At 34.3% G+C, this 19,962-nt stretch overlaps 1 protein-coding gene and 1 pseudogene across 3 annotated transcripts in view; both read right to left on the reverse strand.

Annotated features, from left to right (window-relative positions):
• Positions 1–19,962, reverse strand: part of LOC145258119 (PP2C-like domain-containing protein CG9801) — a 372,863-nt gene that overhangs the window by 309,261 nt on the left and 43,640 nt on the right. The window lies entirely within an intron of this gene.
• On the reverse strand, positions 9,372–9,501 carry LOC145258510 (U2 spliceosomal RNA; annotated as a pseudogene).

Consider the following 19,962-nt stretch of genomic DNA (forward strand, 5'->3'; position numbering starts at 1 on the left):
TAAGGCTGGGTAATGCTGGCTATAGTTAGTTTTAGTCTGATTCAGAAGGGGCAAGGGAGGACCCTTTGTAGAAAATTCAGATACCTCTTAATCACGTTGACACAGTGATTCTCATTAGATCATCAAAGTTAAGCAACATTGAGTCTGATCAGTACCAGATGGGTGACCATTTAGGAATGCCAAGCGCTGTATGTTGACATTCCCCTGCAGGAATGGCAAAAACCTAACCGAGGTATACATGCGACTGGGGACCGCATGTCAACTTGATATTCCTACGAGACTTCCTTCTTCAAAGGAAGCTGATTTAACCTGTCTAGAGTTTCTTTGGAGTATTTGAAAAAGTTTTCTAAGGTCCATAATATGGGTCGAACTTCCCTTGAAAATTCAAATATTTCAGATTTGATGCTTCTGAATTTTGTAGATGTGGATTCATCAGACTACTGTTCTCATCTTGAGTGTGATTTTCACAACGTTTCGGTCGATGTAACCTTCGCCCTTCTTCAGGTGTATCTTGTGGAACTCGTGATGTAAATAAAGCGTTACGTTCAAAATTATGTCCAAATTCCTGAGTTCGACAAGATACACCCGAAGAAGATCGAAGGTTACATCAACCGAAACATTGTGAAAATCATGCTCAAGATGAGAACAGTAGTCCGATGAATCCAAATAATACAAATATTTCACATGCACACACACACACACACACACTCCATGCAACAGAGCATAACCAGAGTGTTTTTGTTTTTGTTTTTTTATGGAGAAACCAAAGAAACACCGGAAATGCATACCGCCAAAATAGGATAAAGAAAGTGAAGGGAATTGCTGCTAGTCAATAGGCAATTCTGTCTCAGGAAAAAAAAAATGGTTCTACAAATAAGAATTTTCTGACCCAAGTTGATGGTTTCTATTGCTAAATTTAGCAACAGACAAAAACAGTAAAGCCTACCAAATCTGCTACGCATTTCGCATTTCGATCGTTTCACAAAACAAAAAAAATTATCTTACAAGAAAGACTTTCAAATTCTAAAAGAGTTTGGCTTACTTATAATACTTTAATTCTGCAAACTATATCTATATTATATTCCTCGTTGCCTGTCTGTCCATTCCACTTTCTCTTTGAAACTACACACCATAAAAGCTAATGTCAACCCCAGCTCCAGTCCATAGGTCTACGATTTTCGGTACTGGTCCCTGAACTGGTTGCCTATCAATATCTTTCCACTGCAGACCGTCATGTGTGTTCTACAGGAGGAGCTAAGTCCATCCATCTTGGATGAACGTCACCTCAAGTCAGGTAATTTGCATGTTGGTTTAAAAAAGGGAAGTTTATTAAGTATTTTTAATTTTTAGTCCCGACAAAAGGAGGGTGGACCTGTAAATTCACCCATGTCCGTTCGTCTGTTTGCACTTTTCTCAATAACTACACCTTGGAATTTTTGGAAATTTTGCACAAACATTAAACATGATATGAGTAAAAAAAAGTAACAGAACGGATTTTCTGGGAAAACTCTGGTTGCCCCCTAGGAGTGCTTTTCGGGTTAAAATGGCTAAAATTGACACTTCTGTGCTAATTCAAAAAAATTGATACCTTGGATTTTTATAAAACTTTCTGAAAAGTTGTAACTAACTGATTTCTATATAATTTTGTTTGTCTATACTTCATGATAACTCTTGGGTGTGTCCCAAGGGTTCTTTTAGGGCTAATAAAAACATTCCATTTTTGGGACTATTTTACCATATTTGTTCAAAAGTTTCTGTGCATGTTTATTTAGCAGTTTTGTATAGTGCTGAACTCAAATTTAAATATGCTAAGGCCTTGGGAACGTTTGGGGCTAAATGGGGGGTGGGCAAATGATGGACAGTCATTTTTTTTTAGCATCGTGCAGAACTCAAATTTACATATGTTAAGACCTAAAACTGCACCGTTTGTTCATTTTCACCAGGATTTGACGTTCCCTGGGGACTTTTAAGTCTAAATGGGGGTGGGGGTTGAACTTAGTCATTTTTTTATGCCTCGTTCACTGTACACTCACGGGGGACCATGTATGCTTCACTTGTTTTTTTCTTTTTTTTTTTAATTCAATAATTATTTTAAATTTAATAAAACAAAAGTTCCATTTAGGAATATTATTTTTATTTCATGGGCAAATCTTCAAATGTTTCTTTTCAAACTTTTCTATTTCTAAATTGTAAGTTACATATCACCACCACTAAATATAAAGATTTGCCCAGAGATAGGTTGGATCTGAAAGTAATTTTTTAAAAATCGTTCAACTCCTGCAAGCATGTAAGACAGACATTAAACCGAATATGATGACGTGGGGGTAGATTTAATTCTTGAAATTTTACCAATAAATTTCCAGTGTGAGTAAAGATGTTAAAAACCTGAGTTTCATATTTTGAAATCCTATTAACCGCCATTATTATACTTTGTGTGTGTGAGTTCCTCATAGGTTCCGAAATGGCTGAGCCTATCTTTTGCAAATTTCACACAAAGCCAATTTATATGTCTGCCAGTGTTTTTAGATATGTTTTGTACAGAAATTAATCTGATAAATATCGAAAATCAAAAAAATCCAATCTTAAAAATAGCTTTTCTTTCATAGATAAAAAAAAAAAATTATAGGGGAATATTTTACGTTACACCAGCAAAGAGATAAAATCTTAGCAAATCATTTCTGAAAAAAAAAAAAAAAAGAAAAAAAGATTATTATAATCTGAAGATATAGCTTAGTGATAGAGCAGTAGAGCATTCGACTACAGATCGAATTATCCCTTGTTCAAGCTCTGGTGGACCTCACTATTTTATTTTAATTTTTTCTCATAAATTTTTCAATTTATGATAAAAGATGTACCATTTAAAATCGCTGCAAATCATTTCTTCATTTACATATTTTAAAACTAAATGTTAATAAGTGACTTTTTTTTTTAGGGAATTCATCATCAATCCCAAATACCAGCTGGCGTGATTTTGTAAACAAATACAGAACAAATAGGAACGACATTATCATTATTATTTTATTTATTATTTTATTTATTTATTATTTATTTATTATTTTCTTTTTCTTTTTTTTTTTTTTTTTTTTTGCGAATTACTGCACCGAGTAAATTATAATATTCAATAGAGGATTGATTCTATAATAATTCACACGCAATCCGCACAAATTAAAATATTTTTAAGAGTATTGTACGACTAGGCAACGCCGGGCGGTTAACTAGTGAAGGATGATTAAAATTTGCCACTCAATCTTGAAATCAATGTTCCATTAGTGTCAGATAACATTTTAAATTATAAAATTCCTTCTCCATTCCTACATTATTGGATTTACTTGTAAAAGTTGTTTGAAATTCAGGTTATAAAAATATCCTTCAAACGATCTAGTACCAGAATACTTCTTAGTCTAAGCAGATCCACTTGCACAATTGTTAGAGAGCTTGTTGTATATCGACATCAAATAAGATGGAAACAGGATGTAAGTTGTCACCAAGTTCAAAAGTGCCGTCACTTTTGAACTTGGTGACAACTTACATCCTTGTTCCATCTTATAGGAACATGTAAACGGGGGGGGGGGGAAAGGTATGCTACTATAAAGAATTTGTTTAAAAGCAAAGTGAAATGACTTGTAAAATATGAGCTCTGAAAAATAGCCAATAATAGAATTACACTCCCACTTTCTCTCTTCTCCCCCCACCTCTCTGCCAATCGAGATAAATAAACATCTTAGGAGTAAAAATGACTTCACATTAATTTTTCATTATCAATAACAATCACTCAACAAACAGTAAATCACTAAAAGCACCAATCAGTCCGCCTCACAATAAAATGTTCACATGTAACATGGCCGTTACGCTCCTCGAACCGTGTTGGTTACAATTCAAACCTCTGTCGGACCCCCACGCCATCCAGCACCATCGAAAAGAAACAAATAAATAAATAAAAATAAAGAACTCAGGTGATCGCTCATCTCCCTCTCAGTACAGGCCAATAAGTCTCCGGTGTGTCATGAGTAAATTGCTGGAATCTGTGTTAAATAGAGAAGTAATCAACAATCTCAGCAAAAATAACCTTCTTAGTGACACTCAATATGGTTTCCGTTCAGCTAGACCTACAGCAGATGTGCTTACAGTTATATCTCATAGGATTAAAGAATCTCTCGACAGAGGCTTCCTTTATAGGGCAATTGCTCGACATATCAAAGGCCTTTGATAGAGTATTGCATAAAGGTTTACTTCACAAGATCTCCAGCTACGGTATAGCTGGAAATGTCTTCTCAATTATTAAATAATTTCTCTCTGATAGGTTCATAAGAGTAGTAGTTGATGGGCAGAAATCAGAAGCTCTCAGTATTAATGCTGGAGTCCCTCAGGGGTCCATCCTGGGCCCAACTCTCTTCCTGATCTACATTAATGATCTTCCAAATCACATCCTTACATCATTCGTAGACATTTATGCTGATGACACTACTATCTATGGTAGCACATCTAAGACCGTAAACGACCAAGTTCTCTCTTATTCTCTCTCCTCTGACCTTGAGCATGTGGTACAATGGAGAAAGTAGTGGCTGGTTATTTTTAATGCATCTAAAACCAAGCTTTTATCTTTACATCATCAACGCTCTGATCCCAATCGGGCATCAATTAAAATGAATGACTCGTCTTGGGGAGGCCTCATGTTTTGACAAGCTTCTGGGTTTGAATTTTACTCCTAATCTTAAGTGGAATACATACATTAAATCCGTTGCCAAGGCCGCTGGAAAACTGGTGGGATATCTCACTGCTGATGCAATTCTCTATATATATAAGAGCCAGGTACGTCCAAGGATGGAGTACTGTTGCCACATCTGGGCAGGAGCTGCTAGAAAGGACTTATCCTGCCTTGATATAGTTCAAAATAGACTTTGTAGCTTCGTAGGGGATGTCCTTTTCTCTTCCTTGCAACCTCTTTCTCACAGAAGAAATGTCGCGAGCTTGTCTCTGCTTTATCGTTATTTTCATGGCAAGTGCTCGACTGAGCTCCAATCTATGGTTCCCCCTCGGCAAACTTTCACAAGAAACACTCGTCTAGCAGAAATCACTATCAATAATTTCCCCCACTCTTTATCTGTACCTAAACCTGAACGTAGATTCCATGAGCAAAGCTTCTTTATTAGAACTGCACGCCTATGGAATTGTCTTCCGTTCTCCTGCTTTCCAGCTGACTATAATATGGTTGCCTTTAAGTCTAAGGTAAACAAGTTTTTGATGAGTCGTTCCATGTAAGTTAACAAACTCACCAAATTTCCATTACTAACGGTTACTATATTGTCCAATTTCTACTGTACACTCTTTAACCCTTATCCTCGAGTGGCCTCAAGGCCTTGATAAGTGGTGATGTCTATGTAAAATAAAAATAAAAAAATAAATAAATCTGACACCGCTTTTTTTTTCTTTTTTTTTTAACACAAGTCGTTTATCACAGTTATTCTTTCTCCTCGTCTAGACACCAGCTTAAAAGTCTCTGTGAAGCTACATCTCATCTGGTAAGTTTTTCATTGCAGATATTGCCAAGGCTGCTGCAAAGAAGATGGGTTCCCTACCTAAGAGTATCCTGTATCGCTACAAATCCCCAATTCGCTCATGCATGGAGCAGTGTTGCCACATCTAGACAGGTGTATCCATGACTAGTGTTTCTGTTTTAGGGAGTCTATAATCTAATAGGTCCCGCACTATCAACCAAACCCCATCCTCTGTCTAATCCCTTTGTCTACTTTACAAGTACTATAATGCAATGTGCTCTGATGAACTCATTGCACTTGTACTTCCTTTAACGTACATAGTAGCAAAATCTCACCCCTTCACTGTTGAGGTCCCTAGATGCTGGAAAGCCTTCTACTTTAATAGTTTCTTCCCTTAAACCGCTGCACTTTGGAATTCCAGCTCTGTTTCCTGTTTCCTCGACTGTACTGACATGAAGTTTAAATGCAATGTGCCTAGTTACTCAATTCCCCACAATCCGCTGTTAGATACGATCCCAAATAGGAAACCCTTTATATCCAAGTGGCAATAGAATACATCTGATTTGGGGTGAAAAAGAGTTGAATAATGGAGGGGAACAAAGAAAAGACCTCTTGCTCCCGGGCAATACCAGGTACATACAGCTAGAACTGTACATTATTTATGTTTTCATTTTAAAGAAGGCAAGCATGTTTTTCTAGGCTTCAATTTCTAAAGAATTTTTTTTCCAAGATTCGTACAGATTTTAAATGTCCATTATCAAGAACTTTTTAAGGTTTTTCAAAATTTTTCAAGTCCTTCCCCAGACGAAATTTGAGTTTCCAAAACAAAATTTGAGATTTGTTTTATAATCCACAACAATTCGAAAAAGTGGTCAAAATTACCATAGCCAATAAAATTACTTTTCAACTGACTTTTTTTCTTTCTTTTTTTTTTAAGTAGTTTTGAATGTTTTTTATTTCATCTCAAATATTAACTCTTTACGGCTTTTAAATTTTCAACCAAGATGGCTACCGTCTTGTCCATACTTTTTTTTTTTAACCCAGACAGCCTCATTTTTGATTATCACATTTTTTTTTTGGGGGGGGGATGAGGGGCGTCGCTATTGGAGAGCTCCGTCAGCACAAGGAAAGTTATTTTTAGCAGGGGAGTCATAAAACATCAGGTAGTTTTATGATAAAGGGACGTAATTCTTGTATGCACAATAACATGATGCAATTTCAAAACAATGTATTTTGATTTTATTTTCAATATTTAAAAAATATTTTAATGCTATTTTTTTTATTAATACTTAAAAAATAATTTGATAGTACTTATTTTGATTTTATTTTACTAGACATAAATACGATTTTCAAAACAGTTTTAAGACATTTTTCATCTTTTCAAAGATTTTTCAAGGTAAAAGTAAAATTTCAAGGGCTTTTCAAACCCATGCGAACCGTTTTTTTTTTGTTTGTTTTTTAGGTCATATAAAATGAACAAATTCCCTAAACAAAATATAATCTTTGAGTTGATATCCGAAACAAAACTTTTTATTATTTTTAAAAACTTTAAATGCATTTTACAAAACATAAACAATGATATCAAATTTATTTTGGTAACATAAATTATGATCGTTCAAAGTTTGTTGGAAATTGGAGAATTTGCCATTTCACGTGTTTTAGATCCAAAGGCTAATTTTTAGTCATTAACTAGAAATTGACAGCCTCAAATTAGCGAAAAATCCTCCCAAATGCAATGTCAACTTGTTAAAAAATAATTATACAGAAAGCATTAATTATTAAATGAAGCCAGTGTAAACATTGTGTAAAATACCATTACCGGCCAAAGAAACATACAAAAATTACACGGAAGCATAACTTTCACTGTTCATATAAAATTCATTTCAACAGCTAACACATTGAATCTTCTTAATATGATTCATGTTAAAGTAGTGATGAAGCTTGATTTTTATTTTTATAGTAAATCAATACATAAAAAAGAAAACCCTCAGATTTGATACGGGACAAAAATTTCATTCATTAAAGTTTTCAATTTAGATTTTCATGTTAAAAGACAACTTACAACCTCATATTTAACCCAGCTATATTGACGAGTGGCCCTTTTTGTTTAAGATGGAAGCGCTTTTTATATGCATAGAGATACACAGTACTATGTGCATCAAGTTGAAAAAAACTAACATTAAAAATTATATGTTTAATCATTGAAATAACCACAGAAATAAAAATTAACCCTTTATGACTTGGTTGAACTAATTCATTCAGTCATAAATGAATATAACAGCATAAATAAAGTGTGAATTGATTCAAACACGCCTTGTACGTATTAGTTCAGTGTCTGGATAGATGACATATCTCCAGATTGTAACTGTCTGTTGCTTACATTCTCAGAGAGTGAAGGATTTTCTTTGTTTTCATAAACACTTTTTTCAAGCACTATCGGAAAATAATCAAGTTTATGAAATGCAAAACTTCTCAGTGGTAGTTTAACTATTGAACTTCATAATTTTTCCAGTTTGAAGACAATCATAGTATCTTTAAACTAATTAAAATTAACAAATGTATTTTTTAATCATCAACTCAGGTCATAAAAGGTTAAACATGCAACATTTCCTTCAACGATTTTTCAATAGGAAATGTAATCGACGTGGAAATATTTTTTACAGAAAAAAAAAAGAAGAGTTTCCTTTGTCTGTGTAACAAAAACTAAATCTACATGAACAGAGTTTCTTTCCATAAACATATCTTCGAAACACATTACCATGGACTGCTTCCCTGCAGACTACAACATGGTCGTCTTCAAGTCCAACGTCAAGAAATATTTGTTGAGCTGTTCTCTTAATCTAATTCTGTCCATTCATCGGAGGTGGCGACTCACATTACGGTTAAAAACGCAAATCAAACCCAGATTTCATCTTTAAACATATGCAAACAAAATAAGTTTTACAAACATTCAGATCAACATGAAGGAAATAAGGATTTATACGGACGGATGATGGCAGAGAATAATTTGGGCAGCAAGATGTTGGTTCACGTTACACTTGAACTTCTGCATGTCAGTAAATTTGGGGAAGCAGGGACTCGAAACGGAATTCCAAAGTCTAGCGGTTCTAAGGAAGAAACTACTGGAGTAGAAAGCTCTCTTACATCTAGGGATCTCTACTGTGAAGGGGTGGGATTTAGCTGCTTTTCAGGTTTGTCGAGGGTATTTACGTTGTGGGGGCACAAGTGCTTGCAGTTCGTCAGAGCATTCACCATTAAAATACTTCTAGAACAGGCAGAGGAATGCAACATTTCGTCGGTGGGACAGAGGCTGAAGCTTAGATGACAGTTCAGGACCTATCAGGTTGGAAACTCTTTTGGACCTTGTCTAAGAGTGAGAGACTAGTAGCAGATGCACCAGCCCAAATATGACAACAATATTCCATACATGGCGAATGGTGGCCTTATAAAGGTACAGGATACTTTTGGGCATTAGTAGCTTTCTAGCACGGTAGAGAGAGCCTCCCTTCTTCGCAGCGATCCTGGCAATGTTCTCAATGTAATTGTTCCAACTCATGTTTCCTGTGAACGTTAGGCAGAGGAATTTAAAAGAGGTACTTTCAGTTAATGAATCTTTGGCCACTGCTATTGGTGGTAGAGAAGAATTCTTGTAATTATTGAATGAAACAAGTTTAGTCCTGGCAGCATGGAATGTGACTATTCATTTTTGTCCCCATTCCCCTACAGATTGGAGGTCATCCTCTAGTATTTACCGGTTCTCGGGGGGGGGGTAGTTACTATTCTTTAGAACTTTATATATATCGTCTAGATTGTACCTATTTACTATGCCTCCCCACGGGACAGAGTTAGACACCAGGGTCGTTTTTTAACGTGGAGAAAAGGTACAAAAATAAAAATTGTCTCAGTCGTGAAGGATTTCTCCTCCACTGAAAGAGAACGAGAAATGGAAGTGCCGCATATAAAGAACAGATACTACACTTTGATCTTGGCCAAAAGGCCAAAAGATGTACAATTTGCAAACGTATATCGCATCTAGATTTATTTTGATTGACTTTTATAAAATTTCCGCTATTTCGCTGTGTCGTATGTTTGTTCGGCTTTTTAGTATAAATGAATAAAGTGAATCTAATCTTTTTAGTATAAATAAATAAATAAATAAATAAAGTGAATCTAATCTTTTTAATATAAATAAATAAATAAATAAAGTGAAACTAATCGAAATGAAAACAGTTCCTCAACTTTCCCGCCGGAGACATCCAGAAAGCAAATCAACTTTGATCAATGTGGGGAAAACCGTCATATCAGACAACTGCTTTTCATTTGAACACCCCCATTTTTTATGGGAAGCTGGTTTTCCCCCTCATCATCTTGGGGAGAAAAAAAAACAAAAAAACTGCTTCGCAGCCAAATTTAACTGCGGGATTGATGTTTGACCTCGTTAAATTCACATACCTGCCAATTCACTTTTTAATCGTTAAATTTCATCCATTCTCATTCCCTTACCTTTGTAGCGTCGAGGCAAGTCATCAAGTTTTTTATTTTCGCTTTCGCCTCAAGGATTCGGGTTCAAGCCTTCCTCCTTCCCCAAAACATTTTTTTTTCAAACATTGGGCACCCCGCTAAGAAGTTTAAACATCGTTAGTTTTGCATCACATTCGTTTTTTTTTTTCCATCACGTTTGCTATTTTTTTATTTTTTATTTTGTTTTTCCCGATTTTTAAAAGAAGCGTTTAATATTGTTTTTTTTTTATGATATTTAAATAGGGTTATTGCTTCTCATTTGGACACCCTCATTTTTTATGGGGGCTGGTTTTCCCCCCAACCCAACATCTTAGGGAAACAAAACCAAAAAACTGCTTTGCAGCCAAACTTAACTGCGGGATTGATGTTTGACCTCATTAAATTTATGCACCTGTCAATTCAATTTTTAAATACTAAATTTTATCCATTCTCATGTCCCTACCTCAGTAGGGTCGAGGCAAGTAATCACACCTTTTTTTTTTCACTTTTGCCTTAAGGATTCAGGTTCGAGCCTAACTCCTTCCCCAAAAGATTTTTTTTTTGAACACCCGGTCAACCCCGCTAAGAAGTTTTAACATCGTTCGTTTTGCATTACGTCCGTTTTTTTCCCATCACATTCGCTGTTTTTTGTTTCTGATTTTTTTTAAAAGAAGTTTTAACATTTTTTTTCATTTTATAATAGTTAAACAGGGTTATTAATTTGCTTTGTTTTGATTTACCCCCCCCCCACACACACTTCTAAACACCCAGGCAATGCCAGGCACCCCGGCTAGTCTATTATATAAAAGGTAAAATGGGTGCACACGTTTATATACGTCTACAAAGGGCCTCCCCCTCCCCCAATCGGCCTTCTCAACAAGATTACACTTATGGAGAAGTTTTCTTATACTTCGTAGATCGTAATATCTCAGATTTACGAACGGACATCGTCTCTATCTTTATTTTTATTGAGTTTTAAAAATATTCTTTTGGCATCAAAAAATAGGCAAAAAATTTTCCAATAACAGATTCCCCCAAAAGTTCCCATTTTTACAATTCCTGATTCAAATTCCGATTAATCATCCCAAGACTAATCATACTACATCGCTTTATTTTTTATTTTTTTTTAGAGTTGACCAATTTTCATTATATTCATTTTTTAGTTTGTGTATTAAAATGTCTGGCTTCTTAAGAGAGAAGTGGCAAATGAATATAAGAAAGTATTAAAAATATATACAAGTTTAGATAATGGATCTGGAAGAATGTCAGAACGAAGGATTGGTTGGTTGGTTGTTTTTGTTTTACGGCATATCAACCCTTTTCGGGTTATTTAATGCCGAATCCAAAGATTTTGAAGAAAAATTTTTTTTAATAGAATATATTTGTTGTTTTCACGTCAGTTTCTATTTAACGCATAGTTGGAATCCTAACAGGTACTACCACTCCGGGTCAGAGTGGACCTGGGAGCAATGGTAATTAAAGGGTGGCTCCACACTCCCCAAAGCCCACAAGCTGGGGCCTCACCACTGGATATAGTTTAAGGTCATATCCAGGACCCCCATTGAGGGACTTTTACCCTCTGCAGGGGGGGCAGTCTGCATATTCTAATGCCCCACCGACAGGGCCCAGAACGAAGGAAGTCATTTGGTAGAAGTAAGCCATATCTGGGGGGGGGGGAGTAAAAAGACACAAAAATATTGATGTTTGGTGGCAAATTAATCATTTTTCATAATATATCACTTTAAGTTATTCTTTCATTTCCAATTTTCAATGGATTTGCTCTCAGACTCGGCCTCCTTCACTTCAACTGCTTAAGCCATTGATCAAATGCAGTAGTTTTCGTCTGATCAACAAGTAGTTAGTGTTGAAACTAATCAGTATTTAGATGTAACCGTTTAAGAACATCAGCTCGGATATAAGCCGCTTGCGGACTTGCAAAAGGCAAAGCCAGGCTTATGAAGTCAATAATCATCAAGTAAGAACAATGGCTAAAAAAAATGTTAAAAAAAAAAAATAATTCCAAAAGAATAATTGCAAAGGATAACATTTGAAAATCATGCCAGCTTGCAAAATACATTTCCATAATGCGTCAACCAACACAAAAGATGAGGAATTTTTAAAAACTTTTTAACAATGAGTCACCAATTATCAAGGTCAAAATTCACTAGAGGATAACAGCTAACGAGATTGATGGATTGTCAGTTTAACAATAAAGAAGATTATGAGAAGACTAAATAATGAATGGAACAGGCAAAATTTGATTACTTATGGGGAACGGTTTATGGCGAGTACTTGTTGCCATTAGAGACGACCATATTGTAGTCTGCAGGGAATGATTTCGCTTTCTGTCTGGAGATAAATGGTGTGGTTATGCTCTGTGGCAACACCTTGATTGTATGCCCAAAGACTCGAGTACAAGTCCTAGTACTAAAAATATTAAAATGAGATTTGAATTGGATACCACCTTCATCGCAATTTGTTCAGAGTTCAAAATAGATTTCGTAGCCTAGTAGGAAATGCCCTTTTCTTTTCCCTGCAACCTCTTTCCCACAAAAGAGACGTCTCAAGCCTGTCACTGCTCTATCATTATTTTCATGCCAAGTGCTCGTCTGAGCTCCAATTTATGTTTCCCCCCTTACCAAACTTTCACAAAAAATAGTTGCCTAACCGAAACTACTATAAATCCCCCCCACTCTTTATCTGTGCCTAAACCTAAAACATAGATTCCATGAACAAGGCTTCTTTATTAGAACTGCACGCCTTTGGAACTCTCTTGTTTCCCTGCTTTCCAGCTGACTGCAATATGGTCGTCCAACGTAAACAAGTTCTTGATGAGCCATCCTCTTAAGTAATCCAATTTCTCAAATTTCTGCTCTAACAATTACTATGATATTGTCATACACTCATTTACCCTTATCCTCAAGTGGCCTTTGGGCCTTAATAAGTGATAACTCCTTTGTAAAAAAATAAAAATAAAATCGCCCTTCTCCCAATTTTTTTTTTTAAATTATATTAGCTAAAAAACATCAAGAAAACAAGTGTTGATTAAATCACCTTTAGGAGGAGGAGGAGGATGATGATGATAATAATAATAATAATAATAATAATAATAATAATAATAATAATAAAAATTATAATAATAATAATAATAATAATAATAATAATATAATTACTTACATTAAATTTTCGTTTTTCTGCATGCAATTTACTAATAATTATTCAAAACTTATTAATTACTAGAAATTAGTTTAACCGATTTCATAACAAAGTGATTTGAAAATATTTAAATTTTTGCTTTGCATTAATATCATGGAGTCCGCATTTGCACTCAAGAACCATAAACACAAAACAATTCAATAGTTCAAGGTTGGCCCTAAGAGTTTTTCAGTTACTCTACTTCCCAGCGCCACTGCCTTGTTTCTCCCCCCCCCCCACACACACACACAATTGTTATTAGGGATGTGATTAAAATCAAAGCACAATAGTAAAATCCAAAAATATTCTGAGAAATCTAATGCCAACTATTAGGATGACAGAATTACAATCAAAGGGAGCTAACTCCTTTTCTGTTTCAAGTGGAATTACCTCCTTCCTTTTACTTCTGTTATGTGAGTTCTTGCATGGAGATGTGGGAGCAGGAGGAGATAGATGCTGGCAGGTACCAACGAAAGGATGATTATGAATCCAGGTAAAAGATGGAGATACATTACTTCTGTCTGTGATAGTAGTGACCCACAAACTCAAATAATATCGGACTAAGACTGATTGATGTAATTTGTATCATTCTATGTGTTGCCTTCTTGTCAATAAAATGTCTACTTTGAGTAATCCTCATTTCTTACACTATTTGCTGTCATTCATGTACTACACACATATACACACACACTTATTCGCCTTTGGATATAATCTCCTGTAATGCATTAATAATTATGATATGCCAATTCTTCTATCCATAACAGCGACATTGATTTTCTAATAAAGAGTTTCACGATAATATTTGTCGGACCAAGCATCCATTTTTATCTGTAAAACTTTAAAATTATAGAAATTAAGAAAAAAAAAAAAAAAAAAAAAAAAAAAAAATGGAGAAAAATAACAGAGCTTGGGGCAAAAGCAAATACAGATCCTCATTTATTCCCGGGCAATATTTGGAATGCCTGCTAGTACGGAGATAAAAATTATATTAAAATCTGTTTTCTTTGCCATGGAATTTTCACGGGTTTCATCCGTATACATAAAAGAGGCAAAAGTCAGTGTTGTTCATCCATTGGAACAATGAAGACCATCTTTTTTTTTTCACAAGTCAGCCACAATTTATCAAGGCCAAGAGGCTACTTGAGGATAAGGGTTAATTAGTGGTCATGTAGTAATTGTTAATGGTGTAGATTGGGTAGAATTTGGATTATTTAAGGGGACAACTCAACAAGAACTTGTTTACATTGGCCTTGAAGGCTACCATATTGTAATCAACCGGGAAGCAGACCAGTGGTACAGTGTTCCACAGGGGTAGGGGGCAGTTCTAGAAAAGAAGCTTTGTTCATGAAATATGTGTTTAGATTTAATCCTAAGGATGATGAATAACATGCGCTTGGAGTTTGTTTCAAGTGAAACTGGTTTGTGCAGAGCCAACCTCACTCTTGTCTCGCTCTCAAACAGCCTGATCCAGCAAGAGGACAGAGTTGAGCCAGCTGGGATGCAGGAGTTGCCAAAAGTATCGACGTCCTCCTAGATACAGTACCTGATATCCCCAAATGGTCACCCATCTGATACTGATCAGGTTCAACGTTGCTGAACTTTGGTTATCTAAGGAGAACCAGTGTGTCCACGTGATAATGCCAAATTAAAAAAAATAGATAAATAAAATAAAAGTTTGTGTAAACATAGGATGGATATCTTTTTTAATGAGCCCCAAAAAAATGAATCCAACATGGCCTAATGTCTACGACCAACAGCAGTAAACCCTATTTTTTTTTTATTTACATAACTGATAAAAGAGAAAAAAAATACCAGAAACCTAAGTGCGTGTATAGTTCGTTAAGGCAGACGCAAACAAGACTAATTATGGCTGACCCGAGACGTGATCACCTAATTGATCATCGTGTTGCTTTGCTGAAATCACAAGTTTAAAGAGAAAAACAAGAATGTTTTAAATCATAGCTAGATTGCATTACTTACATTCTTAATCCAGTTGCTAAATTGGAAGCAGCTAAACCAACATGAATAGTTGGTTTGTTGAGTTTAGCGGCATGTCATGCATAGCACATTATGATCAGTGTAAGATTCTTTCTTTAATTCTTAATACTGATCAAGTTTAGTATTTCTATATTTTTAAGAACTCTGGCTTTAAGCACAAAAAAAATCAAAATATCCTATGATTCAATTTTGAAACTCTTAAAAATCCTGGTTTATATATATATATATATATATATATATATATATATATATATATATATATATATATATATATATTATACATACACACACACATACAAAGAAGTCACCACTTATTAAAGCTCGGAGACCACTGAAAGATAAGGGTTAATGAGTGTACAGAAGTCAATGGGACAATATCGTAGTAACCGTTAGTGGAAATTTGGTTAATTGGGTTACTTAAGGGGACGACGCATCAAGAACTTGTTTACGTTGGACTTTAAGATGACCATATTGTAGTAAACTGAAAAGCAGGCAAATGGAAGAGAGCTCCACGGGCATGCAGTTCTAAGAAACAGGCTTTGTTCATGGGATCTACGTTTATGTTTAAGCACAGATTAAGAGTGGGGGAAATTATTGATAGTGGTTTCAGTTAGACGAGTGTTTCTGTTTCTGAATTTTTAGATGAGGATTGATAATTCGTATTTTTGGAATGATCCTCAGGGACCCATGACATATAAAGTACTTGGTAATATTCAGTTGTAAGTGACACTTCCGAATGTTGATGGTTCAATCGTTAGTGTGAGCGATACTCAAAATAGAATTTAGAACTTTTAACCAGTCATAGCTGACAGAACAAGAACATGCTATCCCCGTGGATTAAAAAAGTATTTTGTTCAAAATTTTTGTGCAGATTGCAGAGTCCAACGGAAAGTTTTCCAAGTTCAACAAGATGCATCTAAAGAAGGTCAGAGGTTATAATTGACCGTAATGTTGCAAAAAAACAGCACAGTAGTCTGAATAATCCAAATAATACAGTCTCTTCAAACTTACCAAATTTGTGGATTATACGTTTTGTTCTATTTTTCAAACTAATTATTTTATTTATAACTAAAGGTCTATTTCAATAAGTTTCTATTTACTTGTCTCTGTACAAAGGCAAAATTTTATTTTCTTCTCTTCAAGATTTGGACGTTGCAGGATGGCACACTAATAGACACGGTATTACCATGTTTTAAAATACAATCTTTCAAACACTACGCTATAATTCAGTTACAATAGAAACCCGGGATACGGTGGCCTTAGGAAACGGTTATTTCAGATTATGATGTGAAATACGATGTTTTCCGGCTCCTAGTTACGGTATTTGCCCCGCCTTACGGTGTTATTTATGTTATTTGATTATATACATGTCTATTATATACTGTACTGTAGTTTGTTACTAATATTTAATGCCGTATCCCGGGGTTCTACTGTATCTGATAGACCGTGAAAATAGAACCACAAAAGACTTCAACATGTAAGCATGAAACATTAATGTCTGTAAAAATAATATTTATAATCATAAGTCCATTTAAGATAATTATAGTTGAGCCTTGTCTGAGGAATTAAGAAAAGGCGGTCAAATAGAGGTATACATTCCTACTTCCAGTGTGTGTACAACAATGGCCGTCACTTATAACATGAAGAACTATATTGCTTAATATCCGAAAAACTACTTACTTACCCGAAAACCTATTCAGGTCGTCATTTTAAAGGAAAATGTTCAGGTGGAAAGCAAGTAAAAAGTTACCAATTTCTTTTCTTTCGAATTATTTAATCAAATAAAAATTCCACTTTTTTATTGATTACTAAATTTAAAACGCTTTTTTTTTTTTTTAGTATTTCAAGTTAAATTCAGTTTTTACAATTATTTTTTTATTAAATTGTTGGGTAATTTACTAAAACAGCTTTTTAAATTTAGTAATCAAATAAAAAAATGGAATTTTTAATTGATTAAATAATTCGAAATAAGAAAAATTATTTTGTTTTAATTTAATTATTGTGCAATAATTAATATCAGTTTGAAATATGCTAAAGATAAAAAAAAAAAAAAAAAAAAAAAGAGTCCAAATATCGGCCCACAGCTACAAGGTCAGAATAGGGCCATGTGAGCGAGAACAAGCGAAAATAGTTCAGGAAGACGTCTTCTACAAGAGAACCGAGCTCTGATACAGTCTGTCTGTGGATGAGATATATATATATAAGTGAAAATGTCTCTGTGTGTCTGTGTACATTTCCCTACCAAATAACTCTGTCAATTTTCGGTCTACAGACTCGAGATTTGACATAAGGAGTATTGAGATTTGGGAAAATCTTTTTAATCGGCTTTCGGCCAGAAATTTGGCCGTCAAGGGATCAAAGTTCAACGATTTGACCTTTGAAAACTCTACCAAACTCCTCCTCCAATTTTGGGTCTAAACATTTGAAATTTTAAATGTAAGTTACTTGGACATGGATCAAACTTTTTAATTTGATTTGAGCAAAAAAAAAAAAATGTTAAGAGGTCAAAGTTTTAAAAAAAATTGACCTCTGTGGGCTCTACAAAATTACTCAGACAAATTTTGGTCTAAACATTTGAAATTTTACATAAAGTGTATTCACACATAGGGCAAGTTATGAACAGTACATAGGGCCCGAGCAAAGCCGGGCTGAACTGCTTATATGTATAAGAATTACAGTTAAGTTTACCAAAATGATCCAAGATGGCAAAACTAAAGTAAATTTATAAATATTAATTCTTTAATATTTATAAAGTAATCTCAACCAGATGTAAAAGCTCGATAAAACCAAATAGGAGATAGAGCTTATAATAAGAACAAGTAGTTAATAAAACATGTTAAAAAGAAACACTTTGAAAAAGAGTTTAAAACATATTTAATTTTAAAAAGGAAACCCTAAAAAATACAGACAAGTGGATAGTCCTTAATCCGGAGTTTCGAAGAAATACTTTCCACTATCCACTTAGTGTTTCCTTTTTAAAATTAAAAATGTTTTTACTTCTTTTTCAAAGTGTTTTTTAACATGTTTTATTATATATATATATATATATATATATATATATATATATATATATATATATATATATATATATAAAACAATGAGGCTGATGAAAGAACAATGCTAGTATTTATGGGGACACGTTTGGATAGAAAAAAAAAAAACACGAAAGATTATTAAAAACATACGACGGATCTCATTGTATTTATTTTTAAAACAAAATATTCCCAACTCTATTATTTTCTGTGTTTTTGTTTGTTTAGAGGATCAATGGAGATATTTTCCTTTTCCACTAATCAACAATATAATGGGCACAAAAAAAGCTTTGTTCAAATTTAAGCTTTCATCTTTAGCAACAAAGTCAACTCAAAGTCCGCCATTTTTCTTTTTCTTTTTTTTCCTCTTTCTCATGTGTATTGTCGAATGTTTTAACCCCAAACAAATGTTAAGGTGAAATGTGTTGTTTTACAAACTTTACAACTTACTGACTCATAAAACGAATCAAATGTTTGGCTTCAAATTACGACAATACGAAGGTTTATTGCATTGGTTTACATTTTCTTATGCAAATGATGAGCGAGTTATCCTGGTATTATAAAAATTGTTCAATTTCTAATGTCAGTTCAGAATGGTTTTTATATTACTATTGAGTCACTATATATCAAGGCCAAGAGCCACTCGAAGATAAGAGTTGATGGAATGGAACGATTATCAATAATTGAAATTGATTAATGCAATATATCTATATATATAAGTGAACGTGTCTGTGTGTGTCTCCGTACATTTCCCTACGCAATAACTGTCAATCTTTAGTCTACAGACTCGAAATTTGATATACATGGTACTGAGATTTGGGAAAATCGATGTGATTGGTTTTTGGCCAGAAATTTGGCGATTAAGGGGTCAAAGTTCAACAATTTGACCTTTGAGAACTCTACCAAATTCCTCTGACAATTTTGGGTCTACGCACTTGAAATTTTAGATATAGATTCCTTGGACATAGATCTACCTTAATAACTTGATTTGAGCCCAAAACAATTTTAAGCGGTCATAATAGGGGTCAAAGTTTTAAAACATTGATCTCTGCTGCGGTCTCTTCCAAATTACTCAGACAATTTCTGGTCTAAATATTTGAAATTTTACATAAAGGATATTCAGAGATAGGGCAAGCTTTTTCATCAGTTTGGGTCGAAAATTTTTAGTTACTAATATATAAATGTATGTATGTATGTGTTTGCATGTCTGCCTTAAACTTTCAATAGAGGCGACGGATTTTACCAAGATCAGTATTGTTTTAAAGTTCGACCAATCATACGACAAATATCGAAAAATAGATTAAAAACATTAATATCTTCCCCTTCAACTAGGCACTTTTCTACAGCGGGGAGGGGGTAACTTTTTTTGCCGATATTTTGAAAGTTATCCTCTCCTTTAGATTGTCTAGCCTTAATTTTTAAAAATGTCGCTTCCGGTTTGGCGGTGGTCGTAACAGCATGAACGTTAGGTTTTACCCCGTTCTTTTCCTCCTTTGCAGTACGGGTTCGAGCCTGCCTTCCTACTACCACTTTTTTTTTTTTTTGCTCAACATACACATTCAAACACCCTGGCAATGCCGGGATGAAATGCTAGTATATATATATATATATATATATATATATATATATATATATATATATATATATATATGTGTGTGTGTGTATGTATACTAGCAAAATACCCGTCGTTGACTGGGTTCAAAAACAGCCTACAGAAAATGGACTCTGATTTATGAAAGTAT

The sequence above is a fragment of the Euprymna scolopes genome, chromosome 33 (genome assembly GCF_053919585.1).
Source record: "Euprymna scolopes isolate OS-2025 chromosome 33, ASM5391958v1, whole genome shotgun sequence".
In the NCBI taxonomy this organism is placed as follows: Eukaryota; Metazoa; Mollusca; class Cephalopoda; order Sepiida; family Sepiolidae; genus Euprymna; species Euprymna scolopes.